The 17,890-nt window shown below is 39.7% G+C and overlaps 1 protein-coding gene across 2 annotated transcripts in view; it reads left to right on the top strand.

Moving 5' to 3' along the window:
- LOC126417518 (caspase-1-like) overlaps window positions 1–17,890 on the top strand; it is a 180,302-nt gene that overhangs the window by 122,890 nt on the left and 39,522 nt on the right. The gene's annotated exons all lie outside the window — the stretch shown is intronic.

Raw genomic sequence — 17,890 nt, 5'->3', positions numbered from 1 at the left:
CATTTGCAAGACAACAGCCATCTGCAGGAACAGTACTACGGAGTTTGCAGCAGCATGGACTATCAGCTTGGAGACCATGGCTGTGGTTACCCTTCACACTGCATCACAGAAAGGAGCGCCTCTGATGGTGCACTCAACGACGAACCTGGGTGCACGAATGGCAAAAAGTCATTTTTTCGGATGAATCCAGGTTCTGTTTACAGCATAACGATGGTCGCATCCGTGTTTGGCGACATCGCGGTGAACGCACATTGGAAGCGTGTATTCGTCATCGCCGTACTGGCGTATCACCCGGTATGATGGTATGAGGTGCCATTGGTTACTCTTCTCGGTCACCTCTTGTTCGCATTGACGGCACTTTGAACAGTGGACGTTACATTTCAGATGTGTTACGACCCGTGGCTCTACCCTTCATTCGATCCCTGCGAAACACTACATTTCAGCGGGATAAAGCGCGACCGCATGTTGCAGGTCCTGTACGGGCCTTTCTGGATACAGAAAATGTTCGACTGCTGCCCTGGCCGGGACATTCTCCAGATCTCTGACCAATTGACAACGTCTGGTCAGTTGTGGCCGAGCAACTGGCTCGTCACAATACGCCAGTCACTACTCTTGATGAACTGTGGTATCGTGTTGAAGCTGCATGGGCAGCTGTACCTGTACGCGCCATCCAAGCTCTTTGACTCAATGACCAGGCTTGTCGAGGCCGTTATTACTGCCAGAGGTGGTTGTTCTGGGTACTGATTTCTCAGGATCTATGCACCCAAATTGCGTGAAAATGTAATCACATGTCAGTTCTAGTTCAATGAATACCCGTTTATCATCTGCATTTCTTCTTGGTGTAGCAAATTTAAAGGCCAGTAGTGGAAAAACTTCAGGTATGATACCAAATATTTATAGCTAAGGTAAAAGTATATTTTATGTGATATATAAACGTTTTTCTGAATGCTTATACACGATGATTCACGAAGATGTGCGCATGCTTAATATATACAAAAAGGTTCATATAAACATAGGTCCGCAAAGGTTTACTTACGGAGTTACTGCTAATAAAAGATTTTGTCTGAAATTTAGCGACTTCGGTGATATGAAGCCATCGCAAAACTGTACAATGTTCAAGTAAAGCACGATTTCCATTTATTTTGTTGTTGTTGTTCTGGTGAATCTAATAAAACGTGTGCCAGACGCGTATCTGCAGTAGTTTTCCAAAATTAAGTTTTCAGCACAAGTTTTGGAGAGTTAAATTTTGAAAAAATAATGGTAATTACGTTAACTGAAGCTGTATGAATGTGTCAGATAATCTCCTTTTATTAATACCGTAGCGGACGTGAATTCATGTTAAACCGAAGAAAACAAAGCTCAGTGTTAAGGAAGTTGTACAATGTATAAACAATTTCACAATAAATTCAAAATAAATGTTCAAAAATTCCTCTACCGAGTGCAATGCATTTAGCTGCACTTGTTGCTTGTTTCAGCTTCGTATGATTGTTCTTAATTTCGCCTACTGCATTCATAATGCGAGCACGTGATACCTCACGTGTATTGATCGTTCATTTCTGGGGAAAATGTTCATTTAAATGTGTTGTAACGGCGTTGGTGAAATGTGGAGGCGCGCCGCCATATTGAAAATACTTTTGCAATCGCGTAGCAAGTGGATCATATTCGAGCAAGCGGGGCATTTTTTATAGAAGGAATTGTAAGTACGTCTCGCCAGTTAGACGTGCTGGGAAAATGAATGGTCCAATAAATTGTGTGTTGATTATACCACACCACACATTTATGCTAAATCGCTGCTGGAAATTGCGTTGCACTGTTGCATGTGGGTTTGCTTCAGACCATACGTGCTCGTTATGTAAATCGTTTATACCATCTCGAGTAAACTGTGCCTCATCAGTAAATAAAATGTATTTCTGTAACTGCCGATCAGTATTTAACCAGTTGCACTACTTCAAGCGAAGGGCAGGATCTCCCGGATGGAAATGATGCACTTATTATTTATGGTAAGGATACAGATTATTGTACTCCAGTGTACGCCAGTGTGAAATGCTTAATCGTTGACAGACACGTCGTGTACTGGTACACGGGCTACGTTGAACAGCATCCATAATATTCTCATCATCGGCCTCACGTATCGATCGCTCCTACTAATTATGAACGCTAGGTAGATACCCTATCTGGCATAACATTCGAAATAATTCACTAATGGTTCGTGCCTTCGGAATCCTGAGAATTGGATAACGTACGCGATATTTGTTAAATGCAGCCATAGCATTATTATCACATTTGCCTTAAATAAAAATTCATATCGGCGTATTCCTCTGTCGTAAATTTGAAAGGCATCCCTATTTCATAAATAACCTACAAACTACAACAGTTATTATGTGGTTTCCCTTAAGTACACTGTTGTTATTATGTTCTTTCACTGAAAAATACAGAAAACAAACTCGATTGAAAGTTAGGAAACGACTGAAACTCACTAACGGTTGCCAACAATGACATAAACGTTTCTACATTCTCAGTGCAGAGTAAACAAATTTACTTGTATAATAATCTTTGCTTCTCTGGATGTTCTGGAAAACTGATGCAGATACACATGTGGGACATGTCTTATTAGATTAACCAGATCAATAACAACAATGCAGTTTTCCGAAGTTCCTTCACCAGGGAAGACGAATGGAATATTCCAGAATTTGAAACACGAACAGCTGCTAGCATGAGTTTCTTAGAAGTAGATATCTTAGGGGTTGCGAAGCAACTCAAATCGTTTGATACGGGCAAGTCTTCAGGTCCAGATTGCATACCGATTAGGTTCCTTTCAGATCACGCTGATACAATAGCTCCCTACTTAGCAATCATATACAACCGCTCGCTCACCGATAGATCTGTACCTACAGATTGGAAAATTGCGCAGGTCGCACCAGTGTTTAAGAAGGGTAGTAGGAGTAATCCATCGAACTACAGGCCTATATCATTGACGTCGGTTTGCAGTAGGGTTTTGGGGCATATACTGTATTCAAACATTATGAATCAACTCGAAGGGAACGATCTATTGATACGTAATCGGCATGGTTTCAGAGTACATCGTTCTTGTGCAACGCAGCTAGCTCTTTATTCGCACGAAGTAATGGGCGCTATCGACAGGGGATCTCAAGTTGATTCCGTATTTCTAGATTTCCGGAAAGCTTTTGACACCGTTCCTCACAAACGATTTTTAATCAAGCTGCGGGTCTATGGGGTATCGTCTCAGTTGTGTGACTGGATTCATGATTTCCTGTCAGGAAGGTCGCAGTTCGTAGTAATAGACGGCAAATCATCGAGTAAAACTTCCCCAGGGAAGCGTCCTGAGACCTCTGCTGTTCCTGATCTATATAAATGACCTGGGTGGCAATCTGAGCAGTTCTCTTAGGTTGTTCGCAGATGATGCTGTAATTTACCGTCTAGTAAGGTCATCCGAAGACCAGTATTAGTTGCAAAGCGATTTAGAAAAGATTGCAGTATGGTGTGGCAGGTGGCAGTTGACACTAAATAACGAAAAGTGTGAGGTGATCCACATGAGTTCCAAAAGAAATCCGTTGGAATTCGGTTACTCGATAAATAGTAAAATTCTCAAGGCTGTCAATTCAACTAAGTACCTGGGTGTTAAAATTACGAACAACTTCAGTTGGAAAGACCACATAGATAATATTGTGGTTATGGCGAGCCAAAGGTTGCGTTTCATTGGCAGGACACTTAGAAGATGCAACAAGTCAACTAAAGAGACAGCTTACATTACATTCGTTCGTCCTCTGTTAGAATATTGCTGCGCGGTGTGGGATCCTTACCAGGTGGGATTGACGGAGGACATCTAAAGGGTGCAAAAAAAGGGCAGCTCGTTTTGTATTAACACGTAGTAGGGGGGAGAGTGTGGCAGATACGATACGCGAGTTGGGATGGAAGTCATTAAAGCAAAGACGTTTTTCATCGCGGCGAGATCTATTTACGAAATTTCAGTCGCCAACTTTCTCTTCCGAATGCGAAAATATTTTGTTGAGCCCAACCTACATAGGTAGGAATGATCATCAAAATAAAATAAGAGAAATCAGAGCTCGAACAGAAAGGTTTAGGTATTCGTTTTTCCCGCGCGCTGTTCGGGAGTGGAATGGTAGGGAGATAGTATGGTTGTGGTTCCATGAACCCTCTGCCAAGGACTTAAATGTGAATTGCAGAGTAATCATGTAGATGTAGATGTAGATGTAGAAATCAATGGAAATCGTGCTTTACTTTAATGTCGTACAGTTTTGCGATGCTTCATATAAGCGAAGTTGCTAATTTATAGGTAAAAACTTTTATTAGCCGTATCTCCATAAATAAACATTTACGTATCTATGTTTATATGAATTTTTTCTTTTGTTTTTCTTGCAGAATAACATATTATAATATTTGCATATCTTCGTGAGTCACCCTGTAAAGTGGCCACTTTTCCCTACCTGATGGTGTAAAGTGGCCAGTCCTTTGCCACCATTCCCAAATAGACTGCTTAGTTAAAAAAATGGTTTGGCTAATAGTTTTTATTTCACCACTGATTATTATTGGGAGAACAATAAATCAAATCAGAAGGAAACTTGTTTCAATACATTGTTGATTCAAAAAGGACAACAAATTAAAAGTATTAATTATTCCTAACGGTGCAAATAAAGAAATCAACAACTAACTATGGGTTACTTTTTCAGTCTAACTCTTTCTCAATTTATCCATTCAGGAACAATATTAAGTCATGTACAAAATTCACACATCTAGTTGTCGTCGTCCTATCATATCCGGTGCGCACTTCATGTGCCCAGCGTTTACACCTCTGACATCTTATGTATTCTTCATTTTCTTTAGATCTAGAAAACGCTTCCTTGCAGTAAAAGCAGTTTGTGTCACTGTCCTCACCAGTGGAATTTTCTTCTTCAGAAAGCTTCTTTTTAGCAGAAACTCTCTTAGTGTTTGCTCCCACTTTTAGCTTCTTACTTTGTTTCTGTGTTGCATTACATTGTTGAATATTGGCCTTATCTGTTGTTTTTCTTCAGAATTCCTTTTTTTTCATTAAAAGCTCTATTTGTTTCTCTCATTTACTTTCAACAAACACATTTTTACAAGAGATTGAAGTGATTATGGTAGGTTTTATTTCTTTACTCCTAATTTGTCTTTGATTCATACTTTGTTTCTTGGGCAGTGTTTTACAGCCTTTGGGCTAATGTGAAACCCACCTATTGGATACTAAGAGGTACGTTCTTCAGTGATCTCACGCTAAGGGGAACCTTCTCTTGGAGAAGTCTTATCAGTTATAATCTGAAGGCAGCCTGCACTTGAGTACAGCTCATAAGTTGAATCTGGAAATAAACCAGTAGACCTACCTGAAGAAGACACAGCAGTACAGCGTCAAAAGGGACCTGTACATGCAGAAGACCCAGCAGTTTCGCAATGAGAAGAACAAATATTTGAACAAGGCACAATGTTACTGTTCCTTTCCAAAGGGATATCAGTAAACACATTAGGGTCTAGAGGAAAAACTGCACACTTTCTAAAGCCATTGATTGCTGACACTAAGACGGCTGTACAAAGGAACGCTTCACTCAAGCATGCACTTAACTGAAACTGCCTAATAATTCTTTGTGGATTATTGCGATAAGAAATTTCACTAGCTTGTGTGTAGATGTTTTAAAAGAAGACATGAATCCCACATCAAAAAGCTGGAGTTTGTGACTAATAGTAGTAGTAGTAGTAGTAGTAGCTTTATCCATCTGTAGATCTCTTTTGTACAAGGATATAAGACATGGAAAAGTATTTACAAGTTTAGACCAATTTAAAATAAGCTAATTCGTATACACATACGTTTACAGATTTCTGGTTAGTGACAATCATTAGATTTACTCCTGGTGTACAATATTTTTTTTTACAAATAACTTATTAAATAATGTACTGCCACACTGTTCACTCATATCTCAGTGTCAGTTACTGCACACACCATACACACATTCTTTCATAACACATCACTCACTACACACACACACGCACACACATACACCCACACACACACACACACACACACACACACACACACACACACACACACACTCACTGGGTCATTTTCTGTACCACAGCTTCCCATTTGGTATCCTGAAAAACTGAATCAGAATCCCTCTATAATAAGTGAGATGTTGAGCTCAGAAAGAGCAAGAGGTGTTAGTATTGTGCAATGCTTAGCTTGGGGCTAAGTTTTCTAGAAAAAGAAAAAAGAAGGAAAAAAACAGTGTGAAGGTGTCATATGGAATGGAATGTTGGATGTTTTATAATCATTATTATTATTTATTTGTATAACAATTTTTACCAAACCCTTACTCTGTTTTACCTAAGTAATCCTTCAATGTATAAAATGTATCGCATAACAGATACTTTTTAGCTGTCTTTTAAAATAAGTGTATATTTGCAATTTCTTTCATCTCGTTTGATAATTTATTGTACAGTTTTATTCCTTGGTAAAAAATACTGTTTTGAGTTTTATGTTTATTTTTTCTTGGTAAATGTAAGTTGAGTGTAGCTCTTGTTCCATGGTCATGGACAGAGCTGCTTAGCAGTAATTGCCAATGTTATTTTTGATGTGTACAACTGATTGGTAAATGTATTCACACAGTGCAGTTAAAATCCCCTGTGTTTTGAAGAGATCTTAACGATGAGCTCGACTACTATTTTTGGTTATTATTCTTATGGCTCTTTCCTGGATTTTGAAAATTGAGTTCACATTTTGTGCGTTTATTCTGCAAAAAGGAATGCCATATCTATGAACTGAGTGTACATGTGAACAGTATGTAACTAAAAGACACTGCATGTTACACACTGATGATAGGCTTCTAAGGGCATAACATACAGATGGCATTCTGTTTGCAAGTACCTTTGTGTGTTCACACCTCCTCAACTGAGAATCAATATTCGTTCCTAGAAATTTTGCATTTGTTACACAGTCTATAGAGGTCCCATTTACATTTAATTTAAAATTTTCATTTTCCCTCTTCAAGCTGAAATTCGTGGCATTAGTTTTCTTTGTGTTCAATGTCACTTTATTGCTTATTGACCAATCATAAACTTCCTTGAGAGTTTCCTTTGTTTTCTCTGCAAGGAGTGACTTTAACATTGCTGTCATCAGCAGAGAGAATGTTTTCACTATAACACTACTGGGAAAGTCATTTATGTGTATCAGGAATAGTATTGGTCCTAATACACTACCTTGTGGAACCCCTACATTAATGCATTTTGGTTCCACTAAGTGTTTTACTAAATGTTTAGATCTATTTGAAGTTTGTGTCTCTGCTCTTTTTACCCTACCTGCTAGGTATGATCGAAACCAGTCATTAGCTACCCCTCTTATTCCTAATGCTTCTAATTTATTTAATATAATCTTGTGGTCAGCTGTATCAAAGGCCTTAGAAAGTTCTAAAAATATGCCTGTGACACACTCATCTTTGTCAAGAGCATCAACTACACCATATTTTTGCCACTTTGGAAACCAAACTGCGATTCGCTCAAAAGGTTGTATTTATTCAGGTGATTCATTAATCTTTCATAATGGCTTCTATTATTTTTGAGAATGGTGACAGCAGGGAAATGGGCCAGTAATTTTCTATGTCTTCTGTATTAACTTTCTTAAGCAAAGGTATGTACGACTCTTGCCTGTTTTAACTGCTCTGGAAATGTCCCTGATGTGATGGTTACATTTAATATAATTGTTAAGAAGCCCTGTATAATCTCTATGCATTTTTTCAGTACACATATTGCTATTTCATCTAAGCCTACTGACTTTTTATTTTTTAGTCTTTGAACAGTTTGATTGACTTCATCCTCTGTGGTTGGAAGTAACATCATTGTATTTAGTGCAACATTATTTACAGATGTAATATTTGTTTTGAGGAATTTTTGCTGTAACTTCTCTGCAATACTTTAAAAATGCTCATTTACATAGTTTGCTAAGTGTTGTGGATCATTTATTACCTTATCCCTCTCCCTTAACAGAATATTATTCTGTGTTTCTATGCCTCTCTCCGTTTCCTTTTTTGTAACATCCCAGACTGTTTTGCTTTTATTCTCTGCATTATATGTTATTTTGTCATTAAACGCCTTTTTTGCAACAATCAACACCTCCCTATAGATCTTTTTGTACCTGTGATAGAAATTTAAGTATTCTGGATCATTGTGACTGTTTTTGATGGAACTGAGTTATTGAAGTGTTTGGGAGGACTTATTAATACCTCTTGTTATCCATCTGTTTTTGTGAGATGTTGAAACAGACATGCATGCTTCTGGAAATGCGTTTTCAAAGTTCAATTTAAATAATGAGGAGAATTTAGAGAATTTCATATTCACATTGGTTTCCTTATACACTTCATCCCAGCTTTGTTTTGCAAGTTCCTTTGAAAAATCTTTTATTTTGATTTGTGATAAATGTCCTTTGTAGGCTTGTAGTTTAGGGAATGATTTGATGCCTGATTTTACTGTTGTTATTTGACAGAGATGGTCTGATAGTCCGAGACCTTTTACAGATACCTCACATTTTTCCCTGTTCATTTTTGTGGCCACGTGCTCAATAACTGCTGCAGTCATTGTAGTAATCCTTGTTGCACTATTGACAGATAGGGACACACCAAAACTTTGAAGGATATTTATGAGGGTGCTGCTGGATTCTTTTATGATATTAGTATTGATGTTAATGTCCCCACACAGAATTATGTTGACCTTTGTACTTGAGACTTTATCTAGAACTTGTGTTAATTTATTGAAAAAAGTGTTCACACTACCACTGAGAGATGTATACACACATAAAATGATTAATTTCTTTGTGATATCAAGGCCTGTTAATTCAATAGCTGATATTCCAAAGTGTTTGTCTTCACTTACTGTACTGAGGTCATGTCTTCATTTGAACTATGACCTCTTTTCATATAAATGCATGATCCTCCACCCCTTGAAGCAGTTCTGCAGTAAGAGTTTGTCCTATCATAAGATGATAACACTACATATTGGGTTTCTGTCTCTACACTAGTGCTCAGTAACACAAACTACTGTGCAGTCCAAAGACTGGAGCTCAACTTCTAATAGTTGTATTTTATTTTTTATTGATTGCATGTTTTGATGAAGGATTGTTAAGTCTGTGAAATGCCCCATGTTACTCTTTCCAATCGTTCGTTTTTCTTTGTGACATCTGGTGTGAGTAGTATTTGGAGTGTTAAAATGTCTTCTGAGTGATTGTTTCAGTATTTTTTTAAAGTGCTGGAGATATTCTTTAGGTAGGTTGTCTGTATTTATCCTAAAAAAGACTTATTTTTCCTACCCATGACAACAGGTATTTGGCCGGCCGGAGTGGCCGAGCGGTTCTAGGCGCTACAATCTGGAACCTCGGGACCGCTACGGTCGCAGGCTCGAACCCTACCTAGGGAATGGATGTGTGTGATGTCAATAGGTTAGTTAGGTTTAAGTAGTTCTAAGTTCTAGAGGACTGATGACCTCAGAAGTTAAGTCCCATAGTGCTCAGAGCCATTTCAACCATTTGAACAACAGGTATTTGACCATGTGTGTCCCGAGACCTACCCCCTAAACTTTCATGAATCAGCTGTACCAATCTTCCCTTTGCAGTCCTGTTTACGTGTAGACCATTCCTATTGAAACCCCATTTGTTGATAGTCCCAACAGGCACCAGAGAAACATGAGCAACGGTGGCTGCCCTCAGAGCGATCCCTAACGCCACATTCATTCGCATCACAGCTCCGTCAAAGTGTGGCCGATCATGGCCCCGGAACAGCTCAACAAAGGGTACCTTACTGCCATGAGTCAGAGAAGCTATCCTGTGCACGTCACCACCTATGTCATATGCCCCATCCCTGTCCTAGCTGTCTCCTGCCCCACTCACTATCACTACATGGTCCTCTTTTGTGAATTCCTTACATAAAGACCATAGGTCCTCTATCACATGACTTAGCCCTGCATTTGGCTTGAAGCTACTGGTGGCCTGGTACACTGCCCCTAGACTCTCCTGTAACTGAAGGCCTTCACCTCGCCCATGGCTACTACCTAGCAGCAGCACTTTCTTCTTCCTAACACTTTGTACACTCCTAAGCTTCTTGGCCTCAGTTGAAATGTGCTGCACATTTTTTGCTCCTCGTTCTACCTGAGGCTCTTCTCCACTAACTCCAGCAGTGGTAGAGACCTGTTTTTGGTGTTGATGACAAAACTCTCAGATCGCATTCTCTTTCTTCCTATCCTCCTACCAGCTGCCAGTTCCCAACGACCCTCCTCTCCCCAATATCCCTGGATCCTTATCAATTTCTTGCTTGCTTCCTCCAAGTGTGCCTGAAGGGCTCTAGTGTGGGGCAAGCATACAACAGTTTTATGATTTTCTCTGGCCTCATCAATGAAACCTATGTTCTTTGTATGGATGGAGTGACCATCTAAGATTAGTAGACCTGGATCTTGAACGGTTGGTTTTGCATCTTTTAAGAAAATGCTCAAACGAATAAAAAAAAAGTTCGCTCTTCGTCCACCTGCTAGTGTGGCACGCAAATTCGGTTCCTGGAGGAGGACCATTTTTAAGTTTAACCTTCATTCTTCGCCTAAGAAAGATTACAAAAGCGGTAATGAAATTTCCTCGTGCAGACGTACACATTACAAACGTCGACAGCTAACCTCTCTCAACTGAAGTAGCGACTCCGACTTGTTTTCCATCTTTGAGTGCAAACTCTTTGCTTTTCTTGGACTGAACTGTCAGAAGACCGCTTTCATCTACGATATAAATACGTTGAGCAGGATGAAATTGTTTATCTTGCAATGTTTTAAGGATATCAAATAACATTGTTAAAAACTTGTGCTCTAGCTATAGAGAGAGATTCTGGCTTCCTAAGACTGATGTTAGGATGCCGTTCTATAAAGCATAACACCCAATCTTTGCCAGCCATTTCAGACTCTTTGTTGGAACCTTGTGTAATTTGTTAGTCTCTGCCAACTGGAATGCTAATCGTCTAAGGTCATTCACTGCAATTCCATAAAATCGCTTTTCCACTTCAAAAATGTAATTAAGGATTTCTTGCTCTTTTTCACTGAACACTGGCCTGAAGATACCCATGACCTTCTTACTACCAACTGCATCTCATTTTCTCCCTAGAAATCTTTTTTAGCGTATTATGTGGAAAAATTAATTGTTTTGCTGTTGCTAAAAAAGCCAGGTTCTCATTCTTCACTGCTTCAGTTGCCGTTTGCATCGCAACAAGATCTTATCTTTGTTGCTATGTTTCCCGAATGTATTTTCTTGGCGACCTCAAGCTCTTGCAAACACTTCCGGAAGAACAGAATAACGTATATTAGTTTTGTGTATAAAATGATTTGTAATGTTTTAGTTGTAATTGTTATACTGTGCATAAATATGGAATTAGCTAATTCTCATTGGGGTAAACAGACTGAAAACGAACTGTCGGGAACAGCGGCTATCCGTCGGACCACTTTTGCCGACGTATAGCGTGGCCATCTTACGCAATCGGACACCATGGCTGTATCAGTGATTCACGCGCGGGACAGTACAACCGAAGGAAACGAGAGAGACTTGTATTTGCAAGCCAAAATGCATTGCGTGAAACGTGATATCGCAACAACCTATAGTTCTACATAAAAGTGAAGCATCTAAAGTAATATGAGTGATTTGCCTTACACCAAGCGATCGAAAAATCTAAACGCCTTCACGGAAAGTTAACGAACAGGCTTCCTTCGCCAACGTCACCGACAACACTAATGGTGTCGATTACACCTAGTCTGGCGAGTTCTCGATAGGAAGCTGCTGAAGACATCAGATAAGTAGTGGCCGCTTTTCCCAGACTAGCCAATTTACCCTTCTTTCTCCTACCCCTACAGAAGATGGTGAAAGGCAATTTATATAAAATTTTAGAATTTAAAAAAAATTCATGATTTTCCGGAGTGTTCGCTACAGTGGACATGGGTTCTTTGTGATATATAACTAGGAAGGAAAAGAAAGTGAAAAATGTGAAGAAAAATGTACTTCATTGGCAGTTTACGTAGCAAAAGACAGTCGTATTTGACATAAATCACATGTATCGTACACTGATAATAAATCTGAAAATAAAGACATTCGGATGATACTCAGAGAAACGATTGTTCTGTGACGTTAGACAGAGAGAAACTTAACGAAGTTGATACTTTATTTTGGTTTCCATCTTGTAGCCAATATTCTTATACCTCATGCTACTCATATTTCTCCACTCAGTCATTTTAGCCAAACGAACTGTAGTAGGTGAGTGATCGTGAGGTCGATAGTCTTCACATTTTGGAGTTCAATCCACATCTTCTTCTTCTTCAGAATGTTGTTCCTCTTAGCAACTAAACAAATGCTCTGCAGTTCTGGGTTTGAAATCAAGATACTGTAGGATATTTTTCTTTGGCTCATCATTCTTCATTCGGTTATTCATGTACTGCATCCAGTGATTTGCAATTCTCAGATCTATGAAGTGAAAAATAGTTCTTACACTACACTTTCTAGTTCTGGTGTAGAGCCTCTAGAAACTCATTCTCCGATCAATTGGGTCTATACTACCAAAACTTTTACAGTAGCAGCTGATTACTGCTGGACACGGTACCTGAATGTGTCACCCATCTTTCCTTGACCATCTTTTACATTGATCAGTAGGCTGCTTCCCAAACTTCGCTGTTGCAGTAATGACTGGCTTTTAGTCACACAGTTTTACAATAGAAATTAGTTTGTCTTCGCTCACGCTCTGGTCAACAGGTCCACGTCCTTGATACTCAAAAATATCGTCTGCTGTCCGGTGGACCACTTTGGGTATTTTTAACTTTCTTGTTGTTCCAGAAAATGGATGTATTAACGTGCTACCTCCTGTTGTAGTGATCTTCAGTCCGAAGATTGGTTTGATGCAGCTCTCCAAGCTACTCTATCCTGTGCAAGCCTCTTCATCTCCGAATAACTACTGCAATTTACATCCTTCTGAATCTGCTTAGCGTATTGATCTCTTGATCTCCCTCTACGATTTTTACCGCCCGCGCTTCCCTATAGTAAATTGATCATCCTTGATGCTCAGAATGTATCCTACCAACCGATCCTTTCTATAAGTCAGGTTAGGCCATAAACTTATTTTCTCCCCAGTTCTGTTCAGTACCTGCTCATTAGTTACGTGATCTGTCCACCTAATCTTCATACTTTTTCTGCAGTACCACTTTTTAAAAGCTTCTATTCTCTTCTTGACTAAACTATTTATCGTCCACGTTTCACTTGCATACATGATTACACACCATACAAATACTTTCAGAAAAGACCTACTGACACCTAAATCTATACTGGATGTTAACAATTTTCTCTTCTTCAGGAAAGCTTTCTCTGCCATTGCCAGTCTACATTTTATATCCTTTCTACTTCGACCAGCATTTGTTATTTTGCTACTCATACAGCAAATCTCATCTAGTACTTTGTCTCGTTTCCTAATCTAATTTCCTCAGCACCACCTGATTTAGTTCGACTAAATTCCATCATCCTTGGTTTTGTTTTGTTGGTGTTCATCTCATGTCCTCCCTTCAAGACTCTCTTCCAAGTCCTTTGCTACCTCTGACAGAATTACAATGTCATCGGCAAACCTCAATGTTTTTATGTCTTCTCTCTGGACAGTAATTCCTACTAAAAACTTTTCTATGGTTTCCTTTACTGCTTGCTCAATATACAGATTGAATAACATCGGGGACAGGCTACATCCATGTCTCTCTCCCCTCTCAACCACTGCTTCCCTTTCATGGCTCTGACCCTTATAACCGACATCTGGTTTCTGTACAAATTGTAAATAGCCTTTTGATCTCTGTATTTTACCCCAGCTGCCTTCAAAATTTCAAAGAGTAGGTTAGAGTCAATGCTGTCAAAAGCTTTCTCTAAGTCTACAAACGCTATGAAGGTAGATTTGCCTTTCCTTAACCTACCTTATAAGAGGAGCTGTGAGGTTAATATTTCCTCGTGTGTTCCTATATTTCTCCGGAATCCAAACTTATCTTCCACAAAGTCGATTTTTACTATCTTTCCCATTCTTCTGTAAAGAGTTCGTGTTATTATTTTGCAACCATGACTTATTAAACTGATAGTTCGGTAGTGTTTTGTGGCCGAGCGGTTCTAGGCGCTTAATCCTGGAACCGCCCTGCTGCTGTGGTCGAAGGTTCGAATCCTGCCTCGGGCATGGATGTATGTGATGTCCTTAGGTTAGTTAGGTTTAAGTAGTTCTAAGTCTAGGGGACTGATGACCCCAGATTTTAAGTCCCACAGTGCTTAGAGATATTTGAACCATTTTGAACTTGTGTGCATCTGCTTTCTTCGGAATCGGAATTATTATATTCTTCTGGAGGTCTGAGGGTATTTCTCCTGTCTCATACATCTTGCAGACAAGATGGAAGAGTACTGTCGTGGCTGGTTCCCCCAAGGCTATCAGTAGTTCTAGTGGAATGTTGTCTACTACCGGGACCTTGTTTCGACTTACGTCTTTCAGTGCTCTGTAAAATTCTTCTCGCAGTACCACGACTCCCATCTCATCTTCATCTATGTCGTCTTCTGTTTCTATAATATTGCCTGCAATTCCATCTCCCTTGTACAGACTCTCTATATACTCCTTTCACCTTACGGTTTTCCCTTCTTTACTTAGGACTGGTTTTTTGTCTGAGCTCTTGATATTCATACAGGTAGTTGTCTTTTCTCTAAAGGTCTCTTTAATTTTCCTGTTGGCAACATTCATCTTGCCCTAGTAATATACGCTTCTCAATCCTTATAGTCCTCTAGCCATTCCTGCTTAGCCATTTTCCACTTTCTGTCAATCGGATATTTTAGACGTTTGTATCCGGTTCGCTTGCTTCATTTAGTGCATTTTTGTATTTTCTTGTTTCATCAATTAAATTTAGTATTTATTGTGTTACCGAAGGATATCTATTGGCCCTCGTCTTCTTACCTACTTGATCCCCTGCTGGGTTCACTATTTCATCTCTGAAAGCTACCCAGTCTCCTTCTACCGTATTCCTTTACCCTGCTCCTGTCAATCGTTGCTTAATACTCCCTCGTAGACCTCTACAACCTTTGGTTCTTTGAGGTTATCCGGGTCCCATCTCCTTTCATTCATAACTTTTTGCAGTTTCTTCAGTGTTAATCTACAGTCCATAACCAATATCGTAAATTGTGGTCAGAGTGTAAATCTGTTCCTGGGAATGACATACAATTTAAAATCTGGTTCCGAAATCTCTGTCATACCACCAGAAACCTTCCGATATCTGTAGGTCTCTTCCACGGATACAACCTTCTCTCATGATTCTTAAACCAAGGGTTAATTATGATAAATTATGCTCTGTGAAAAATTCTACCATGCGGCTTTTTCCTTCATTCCTTTCCCTGAGTCCATATTCGCCTACTATTTTTCCTTTCTCTTCCTTTACCTACTATCGAATTCCAGTCACCCAAAACTACTAAATTTTCGTATTCTTTAACTATCTGATCAATTTCTTTTATCTCATCACACATTTCTTCAATCTCTTCATCATCTGCATGGCAATTTGGCTTATAAACTTATACTGCTGTGGTGGATGTGGCCTCGTGTCTATCTTGGCTACAATAATGTGTTCACTGTGGTATTCATAGTAGCTTGTCCGCGTTCTTATTTTTTATTCATTATTAAAGTTACTCATGCATTACAAGCTATCTGATTTCGAATTTATAAAGTTTTATTCTGCCGACCAGAAGACCTGTTCCACCTGCCAGCGAACTCCACCAACTCGCACTATACCTAACTTATCTATTTCCCTTTCCAAAAGCCGGGCATGTGACCGAGCCGTTCTAGGCGCTTCAGTCTGGAACTGCGCTGCTTCTACTGTCGCAGATTCGAATCCTGCCTCGTGCATGGATGTGTGTGATGTCCTTAGGTCACTTAGGTTTAAGTAGTTCTAGGTCTAGGGGACTGATGACCTCACATGTTAAGTCCCATAGTGCTTAGAGCCATTTGAACCAGTTTAACCTTATCCAAATTTTCTACCTCCATGCCAAATTAAGGGGTCTAACATTCCACGGTCCGATCTGCAGAACGCCAGTTTAGTTTCCCCTGATGACGACATCCTCCTTAGTTGTCACCTTCCGAATATTCGAATGGGGGACTATTTTACCAACAGAATACTTTACCCAAGAGAATGCCATCATCATTTAACCATCCAGTAGAGATGGATGAGAACGGCAAAGATTTCGGCTGTAGCTTCTGCTTGCTTTCTGCCGTTCGCAGTACCAGCACAGCAAGGCTGGTTTGGTTGATGTTACAACACCAGATCAGTCAATCATCCAGACCGTTGGCTCTGCAACTACTGAAAGGCTGCTGCCCCCCCCCCCCTCCTTCAGGAACCACACGTGTGTCTGGCCTCTCAACAGATACCCCTCCGTTCTGTTTGCACCTACGGTACGGCTATCTGTATCGCTGAGGCTCGCAAGCCTCCCCACCAATGGCGAGGTCTATGATTCATGGACGGAAGATACTACCTACTATGGTGAAATAATAATAATAATAATAGTAATAATGTGTCAGATAATGTCATTTGAAAAAAAAGCTGCTAGTTGGTGCCAAGTGATCGTAGGGACCGTCTCTCACACCGGGTCGCTGTACTATGCTGTCCCTTCAAGTGGACGACAGGTATTACGATGGGAAATGCAGAATCTGTGATAGTGGGAGGGAGAAACTCTTATGTCCCTTATAATGGACATCAGGTCTCAGGAGGTTAGACTCTTGTCTCTCGTGGATAGTGCTCTTACCGACTAAGCTGTCCAGTACGGATCTCAACAACCTGCGTTCAGTGCCTGAGTTCTGCCTCAGTTTCCAAACTTCGCAGATGGTCTCTGTCTAGTTCTGCTGGAGTATCTCTTCTGGAAGAAAGGTCATTGTAGAGAAATGGTTTAACCACAACCTGCCTGTAGTTTCATGAATGAAGCTGCCTGTCAGTAAAAGACTGTGGCTAATCCATTCCTCCGAAATATCAAGGAGTATTTGTCCAGCAGGCTATGCATGAAGGGTGCTGTGAAGTTTTGACTGCAGGAGATGGGTACTGGCATAACTGAAATCGAGAAGGTTTGTCACGGATGGAGCTTGTATGGCTCAATCAATAAAAGTATTGGTGATGGAACTAACGAATCTACATCGGAGTCCGGATCTGACACACAGCGTTTCGTGTATTGCAAATAAATTCTAATTATTTGCTCATATATCTGTCGACTTATGGTATTAAGATAGGACGGTTTAGTTGTATACCATGTTAAAAACTTAATCTTAGGAAAGAAATCGCGAAGATGCAGGTTCGAAAAGACGTCGAAAGACACTGTGCGATCAACGTCTCCATTAGTTGCAATGTCAAATAGACATGCAAATATATTACGCATTACAATATTTGTGTAGGAGGCGGAAACGATGACAGAATGTTGGTCTGTAATACACACACTAATTATTGTTGATTTATTATTGTAAATAAGATACATGTAACTGTGCCAGTTCTTCCTCGTACAGACATAAGAATAAGGCATCAAAAGATTATATAATTCTCCTAATGCAGCGACCTAAAAAGGAAGTGCGACATGGACTCTAATTATGCATGCCAGGCACCTCTGGATTGTTACGTTACCAGAACAGATATTACTACTATTTTGGCAGATCACTAACGTCTATCTTTATGATACAACAGATTCATTACATAAGAAAGTTTCAAAATCCGACTTACAAATAGTGTGCCTGCAGGGGGGACTGGAGTTCACAGGTTGTTATCTCCTTTTATAATCCTACCATTACCATTGTAATTTACTAAGCTTTTACCTAAATAACAG

The sequence above is a fragment of the Schistocerca serialis genome, chromosome 1 (genome assembly GCF_023864345.2).
Source record: "Schistocerca serialis cubense isolate TAMUIC-IGC-003099 chromosome 1, iqSchSeri2.2, whole genome shotgun sequence".
Taxonomy (NCBI): Eukaryota; Metazoa; Arthropoda; class Insecta; order Orthoptera; family Acrididae; genus Schistocerca; species Schistocerca serialis.
Note: the sequence above shows the minus strand (reverse complement) of the source record. Positions and strands in the feature narration are given on the sequence as shown.